The sequence below is a fragment of the Muntiacus reevesi genome, chromosome 21 (assembly GCF_963930625.1).
Source record: "Muntiacus reevesi chromosome 21, mMunRee1.1, whole genome shotgun sequence".
Lineage (NCBI taxonomy): Eukaryota > Metazoa > Chordata > Mammalia > Artiodactyla > Cervidae > Muntiacus > Muntiacus reevesi.
In genome coordinates, this window is record NC_089269.1 from 47316923 (window position 1) to 47324202 (window position 7280).

Here is a 7280-nt window from a genome sequence, read left to right on the forward strand (position 1 = left end):
ATGAGCTGTACTTGGACTTGCAAAGAGTCAGACGTGACTGATCAACTTTCACTTTCACATAGAAGTTACTGGCTAAAAGTTAGTAAGATCATTTCTAAGGAAGTAAATGGAGCTTCCCTGGTGCCTCAGTGGTAAAGAATTCATCTGCAAGGCATGAGATGCAAGAGACATGCGTTCAATCAGTTGATCGAAAGATCCCCTGCAAAAGGCAATGGCAACCCACTTCAGCATTCTTGCTTGGGAAATCAAATGAATAAAGGAGACTGGTGGGCTACAGTCCATGAGGTCACAAGAATCAGACACAACTTAGCAACTAAACCATGACCACAGTCAAGGAAGTGTAAATGACTGTGTGGAGAAAATATCCCAACCCAGTATATTAATCAAATGTGCCAAGTTTATGAGTAAAAGGTGCATTTACATTGACAAAAATAATGAAACAAGATTCCAAATGTTCATAAATTTTATTGGAAAATACCCTAGAAGTATCACAGAAGGGATAAAAAAGAAACTTCATGTCAGTAACATAGCAGGTGTGAAGATAAGCTGTCTAGGTGATGAATTCTGGATCAGGGAAACAGACCGCTGTAGAAGGACAGTGTTTTCAGTAAAATCCAGAGGACAAGTATCTTCCATAGAAAGAAGGACTGAAGTAGCCACAGCCATAACCTCCATAGCCTCTAAGGCCATAACTGGAGCCGTAGCCATAGCCCAGTCCTCTGAAACCAGCGAGGCCATGGCCAAGGCCACTATAGCAGTTATCGTAGGAGTAGCTCATTGTGTCAGGGCCTGAGGATCGGGTTGGATGTCGAAGGTGACTCTCCTGAGAATGAATATCACCAGCTGCGCCTGGACTTTTATACTTCTTCATTGTGGGTGTGGTAAACCACAATACACAAGTGTCATTATCTTTGAAAATCCATCTTTGTTGAAAAACAGTACTATTAGTTCATAGCTTTCTTATGAAGGAGGAATACCAAAGATGCATGAAATGTTTTCTTTATTCTTTGAAAACATTTTAATTTTTATTTTCCTTTCATATCAATTACTTACACACCTACAGTTAAAATATAAGGTCCTTTGCAATAGATAGATTTTTTGTGATTTCCTGAGGTCTTTGTCCTTACCAGACAATATCTTCTTCATGTTTTCTTAGATACAATTTCCATTTGCTTTACATATCACATTTTCTATCTCTTCTTCTCTTTGGCTTTTAATAAACCAGGGTATCAAGTATTAAATGACCATGAATGATTGAAATGAATGCAAAATTTAAAGATTGCTTATTTAGGAAAAAAGTGAAATATATTCATCTTCTTTGTTTCCATTTTCTGTGTTACTACATTTAAATCCCTCTAATTTGTAAAGACAAATTCCATAGATGAGTCTTTGTGTCACAATAGATGACATACTATTGTGTTAATTTCCTAGGACTGCTGTGAAACAGTATCACACATTTTTTTTTTTTGATAATTGTTTCATTTCACTTAAAATAAGAGAAATTTATGTTATCACAGTTCTAAAAGCTAGAAGTCTAAAATCAAGATATGTATAGTGTTATGCTCCCTATAAATGCTCTGAGGAAAAATTATTCTTTGGCTCTTCCTAGCTTCTGGTGGTTCTTGGTAAGTCTTAGCACTTCTTATCTTGTTGCTTCATCATTCCAGTCTTTGCCTCAGTCATCAGCGGCCTTCCTCTCTCCTTATGTGTGCACGCATGCATGTGTGCTTCTAAATCTCTGTCTTCTAATAAGAACATCAGCAATTGGATCTAAGGTCCACCCTAACCCAGTATAATCTCATCATAACTATAGGTTACATCTGTGAAGACCCTCTTTCTAAACAAGCTCACATTCACAGATACCCAGGTTACACTTCGCAGTTTCTTTTTAGGAGACATAATTCAACTTGTTAGCCCTGACTTTTTGACGAAACATACATTGAGGGCAAAAGGAGAGGAGAGTGACAGAGGATTAGATGGTTGGATGGCATCATTGATTCAATGGACATGAACTTGGGCAAACTCTGAGAGACAGTGACAGATAGGCAGCCCTTGTATGCAGCAGTCCATGGGGTCTCAAAATCAGACAAACAGCAACAACAATGTCTTTTGTCAGATTGTATTTTGAAAATTTAGCTAAACTGAGAAGAGTTTTCAAGAAATGTCCTTCCTATATAGTTCTAGATTGAAAAGTGAAAGCGGAAGTCACTCAGTTGTGTCCGACTCTTTGTGACCCTATGGACTATGCAGTTCACAGAATTCTCCAGGCTGGAATACCAGAGTGAGTAGCCTTTCCCTTCTCCAGGGGATCTTCCCAACCCAGGGATCGAACCCAAGTCTCCCATATTGCAGGCAGATTCTTTACCAGCTGAGTCACAAGGGAAGCCCAAGTTCTAGGTTAGCTAGGGCTGAAAGGAACATTTTGCATGAGATTTGGAAGGCAGGAAATGAAACAAATCTTAATTTCTCTGCCCTGACTTTGTGAGACAGGGAAACCACAGGGAGGTTGAGTGAGAGGAATGCCCTTCTTCTCAGACTCTGGGACAAGACTATGGTAGCCCATTCTCCTTGAGTTAAGACCTTCCCAGTTATGGTCAGGGCTCTGGGTGTCTTTCACAAGGGTCTTCCACTCTCTACTGCCAGAGCAAATAAGGAATCTTTTTCAGATTTTCACAGTGAGAACCTGGTAGATTTCCTGTGGATAAAGCCCATAAAAGTGTGGGCCCCTCTAAGACCAAAGCCCCGTCTAGCTTCTCACTCTTACACAAATCCATACTCAGCCTCTAGCAATTTGTCACAGTTACAATTTGAGTATTTGTAAAAGTTTATGACTTCAGAGGCTCCCATTAGTAAGCAGATCTCTATTGTGACTCTGGATTCTCCCATTTCTTCAGATTTTAGGCTGGTTTGTCCTGCAAACTCAGTTTTCTACTAGATTCTATGATAGACATTGATTTTTAATTTGTGCAACTTTTTCTTGTTGGAAACACCAGACTGACAATTATCAGGATCTGACCATGTCAGACTAAAACAAAAAGTCCTAATTTTTTATTTAATAGAAAATAGAGCAATTATGTAGAGAAGAGAAGACTTCAAAGTTTAGATTGCACACAGAAAGGATTACAAGTGAAATGAGGATTCATTCAAACAATGAATTTTATTGAATAACTTGAGTATTAAAGTTATTTCATGGTGCTTTGAAAAAAGTAGATGATTAAAGGGAAAAATATAAAATGGCCACTCATGGACTTATAAAGCCTTCCCTTCAGCTGTGGTCTCAAAATGTGTGTGTCTGGGGTATCTATGGTTTTCTGAGTATTGTAGCCTGGGGGTAGGGGTGGGGCGGAGGGACAGATTGAGCCACAGGAGGGAGTATAGAGAAAGGAAAAATAAAAGGTAGTGATATTAAAGATATTCAAGAACAGTTTAAAAGAGCTTCAGATTTCCTGGGCTAGCTTCATTCATCAAAGAATTATGGAGAAGGTGGGGCACACTGGACATGAAGACTGCATGAGATTCAAGAAAACATTAAAGGGAGGCGCGCCGGCGCCAGGGGCGTGGTCTCGGCCGCGCGCCCTGCGGGCTGAGGTGACCGGCGGCCGTTGGCGTGACTTGAGCGGTTGTCTTGGAGAAGCAAGATGGCGGCAACGGCTGCCGCGGTGGTGGCGGAGGAGGACACGGAGCTATGGGACCTGCTGGTGCAGACGCTGAAGAACAGCGGGGTCCTGAACCGCATCAAGGCTGAACTCCCGGCAGTTGTGTTTTTAGCACTAGAGGAGCAAGAAAAAGTAGAGAACAAAACTCCTTTAGTTAATGAGAGCCTGAAAAAGTTTTTAAATACAAAAGACGGCCGGCTGGTGGCCAGTCTCGTTGCCGAATTTCTTCAGTTTTTTAATCTTGACTTTACCTTGGCAGTATTTCAGCCTGAAACTAGCACATTTCAAGATCTTGAAGGTCGAGAGAATTTAGCCCGAGATTTAGGAATTATTGAAGCCGAAGGTACTGTGGGTGGACCTTTATTATTAGAAGTGATCAGACGCTGTCAACAGAAAGAAAAAGGGTCAACCAGTGGGGAAGGTGCACTGGACCTGTCTGATACACATTCTCCACCAAAGTCACCAGGAGGAAAAACAGGTGCACACACTCCTCCCAGTAAGAAGGCCCGCAATGATGCCAGTCACAGCGATACCAGTATCTCATCATCAGAGCCAAAGAGCAGAAGTAGTCTTCACTTACTGGCCCATGAAGCTAAAATTGGGTCCTTGTTAGGCAACAACAGTCTGGATGTCAACGCCAAAGCGGGTCCCAGTCCAGATGAAGATGACTTGGACGGGGATTCTTTCTTTGATGACCCTGTTCCTAAACCAGAAGCACGTACGGTTGGAGAAGTGAACCCAGTAAGCAAGCAGGAAGCCTTGCATTGCTCTCTGATGCGCCCCTCCCCCTAAAAAGTGGACTCAGCTCCCTTGCTGGAGCCCCTTCATTGAAAGAGTCTGGAAGCAAAAAGGGAAACCCAATTTTAAAAGATGTTAAATTGGTCAATGATAAAATTGGATCACTTGGATTAGGGACTGGTGAAGAAGATGACTATGTTGATGATTTTAATAGCACCAGCCATCGCTCAGAGAAGAGTGAGCTGAGTATTGGGGAAGAGATTGAGGAGGACTTCTCTGTGGAAATGGACGACACCAACACCAGTGATAAACTGGAGGACCTGATGCAGGACCTGACGGTGTCGCAGCTCAGTGAAGTCCCCGATTACCTGGAAGACCCGCGCGCGGCACGGGACGGACGGGACTCGGATCAGTTCCCTCCAGACAATCGCTCTTTGCTGGAATGTCTGCTCCCTGTCGGTGCCTTGTGTTGCAAAGGATTACAGATATTTTAAAAAATTAACTTTTCATTATACTAAACAAAATAATTCCTATTTGAGCCCATGTGTGGAAGATTTAATATTCTTAATTTGGTCTAGGTACATGCTTCTCTATGAAAGTTGATGAGGCTCAAATTTACCACAAGGAGGGAGCCGGTACAGTGCTGGTATTAAGCGCATCGCGAAGGCGGCAGTAGAGCTGTGGGTTCATGGTTCCACGTGCCTGCCTGCCTGCTTGCCTGCGGCCGGCACCAGGGCTTAGGCCTTTGGCAGCAGGAGGGGCATCTGCAGTCGGAGGGGGCGGTGGTGGGTGGTTCCACAGGGAGCTGGCCCATGGCCTGGAAGATCTGCAGCCTGGAGCCTGTCACTGTAAGTTACACTTGATAGATTGACTTGGCTTTGCATTTCCTTCCGTTTGGGAGGTTTGTTAGACCATTAAGGTTATATTAAAATCCTCGTGTGTGTCCTTCTTAGTTTTGCTCATTTTAAAGATTTAAAATCTGAAAAAAAAAAAAAAAAAGCAACATTAAAGGGAAAGGCAAACTAGAAGGATGCAGTGACTTGAGTTAAAGCTCTGAGTCAAGATTCAACCACATGTATCCTGAACGTGTACATGTAGATCAATGTAGCAGGAGCAGAGTTTATATACAAGCTAAGTATATTTGGGAAGTACACAGATTACAGCACAAGAAGGGTCTAGACAGAGAAAGATAAATATTGTATGATCTCACTTATATGCAGAATCTAAAAGAGCAGAAGTCGTAAAAAGAGGGGAGAGTGATGGTTTCCAGGCACTGGGAGCTGGAGCAAATAGGGAAATGCTGTTCAAAGGCTACCCACTTCCACTTACAAGATGAATAAGTTCTGGGATTTAATGCTATAGTTAATGGCTATAGTTAATAATACTGTCACATACTTGAGAGTTGCTATAAGAGTAAATCTTAATTGGCCTCCCCACACATAAAACAGTGACAATTATATGAGGTGGTGGAAGAGTTAAACTAACCCTATTGTGGTAATCATTTCACAGTATATACGTGCATTAAATCACCATGCTGTATGTTGTATTCCTTAAGTGTATGCATTGTATGCTGATCATATGTCAATAAATCTGGAAACAATTTAAAATGAAAAGTTTGGGACTTGGGTTTAAAAGTTTGTTGTTTATGGAGCAACCCTCTAATTTTTGGCCAAGGAAGTACTATAAAGAAATGAAATTGCAAAAATACTTGGTTTTTGGTTCAAGTTGGGTGGTGTAGGGAGATCTGGAGAGTAAGGAGATGACTTAGACGATAGACCACTAATCGTAGTGTAATCAAATATGATAAGAACTGGACTTAGGTTTTAGTAACAGGGACGGCCAAAGTGGCAAAGGATGGATATAAGGTGGAACTAACATTAAGTCGCTTCAATCGTGTCCCACCCTGTGAGAACCTATGCACTGTAGCCCACCAGGCTCCTCTGTCCGTGGGACTTCCCAGGGAAGGATACAGGAGAGGATTACCATGCCTGCTTCCAGGGGCTCTTCCTGACCCATGAATTGAATCCATGTGTCTTATGGCTTCTGCTTTGAAAGGGAGGTTCTTTACCACTAGCACCACCAGATGAATATAAAGCACCTGATTTAAAGGAGCAGTACTCACATGGTTCACTGAATAAAAATAGAAACATTACCAAGTTACAATTTTCGATTCTTTATATCATTTTAACTTTTAAGTGAACATAAGCTGATAGAAATTGATTTGTTGTCAAAAGTAAAAAGCATTATGACCAATGCTTGCTTCTCAATAAAATGAATGAAATACTTCATGTGTGTGTTTAGTGCATATTTGAGATACAAGCTTTGGAGAGTAATAAAAAATCAAAAATATGTTTTTGAAAAAATCTAGAGTAGAAGTCACCAAAAGGCAACTTTAGAGCTTCAGTTATTTAGAGATAAATTAATATTTTGCCTTAAGTCAGTTTTTGGAAGGTTACCATGAATCCAATTACCAATATTCTCCTCAAATTCTGAAGGGACATTTTGAGATATTTGCTAGTGAACAAAATGAATACAAAAGTAATAACTGCGAACTATAAAGCAAATTGTATTTCCCTACATCACATTTACCTTTGCTATTTGAGTAATATAATTAGCATACTTGATAGTAGCATCAGATCATTCCTCAGTATAGCAAAATTATATTAACTAATAATCATGAAATAGTTATAATGACCAGAAACAAAGCACATAATGAAAATATTATTTTATTAAAATGCATATGTAAATTATAAAAATTATTCTCTATTAACGAAGTGAATTTAAACAAAGATAAAATACCTGTAAATATTTGTTTTTAGCAAATGAAAATAATGTACTGTGTAGTCTTGCAATGTTTCATTGTTTTGAATTTATGACACTGCGCGC

At 40.5% G+C, this 7280-nt stretch overlaps 1 pseudogene; it reads left to right on the forward strand.

Moving 5' to 3' along the window:
* Window positions 1–3638: 3638 nt before the first annotated feature.
* Window positions 3639–4888, forward strand: LOC136152349 (centrosomal protein 43 pseudogene; annotated as a pseudogene).
* The last annotated feature ends 2392 nt before the right edge of the window (window positions 4889–7280 follow it).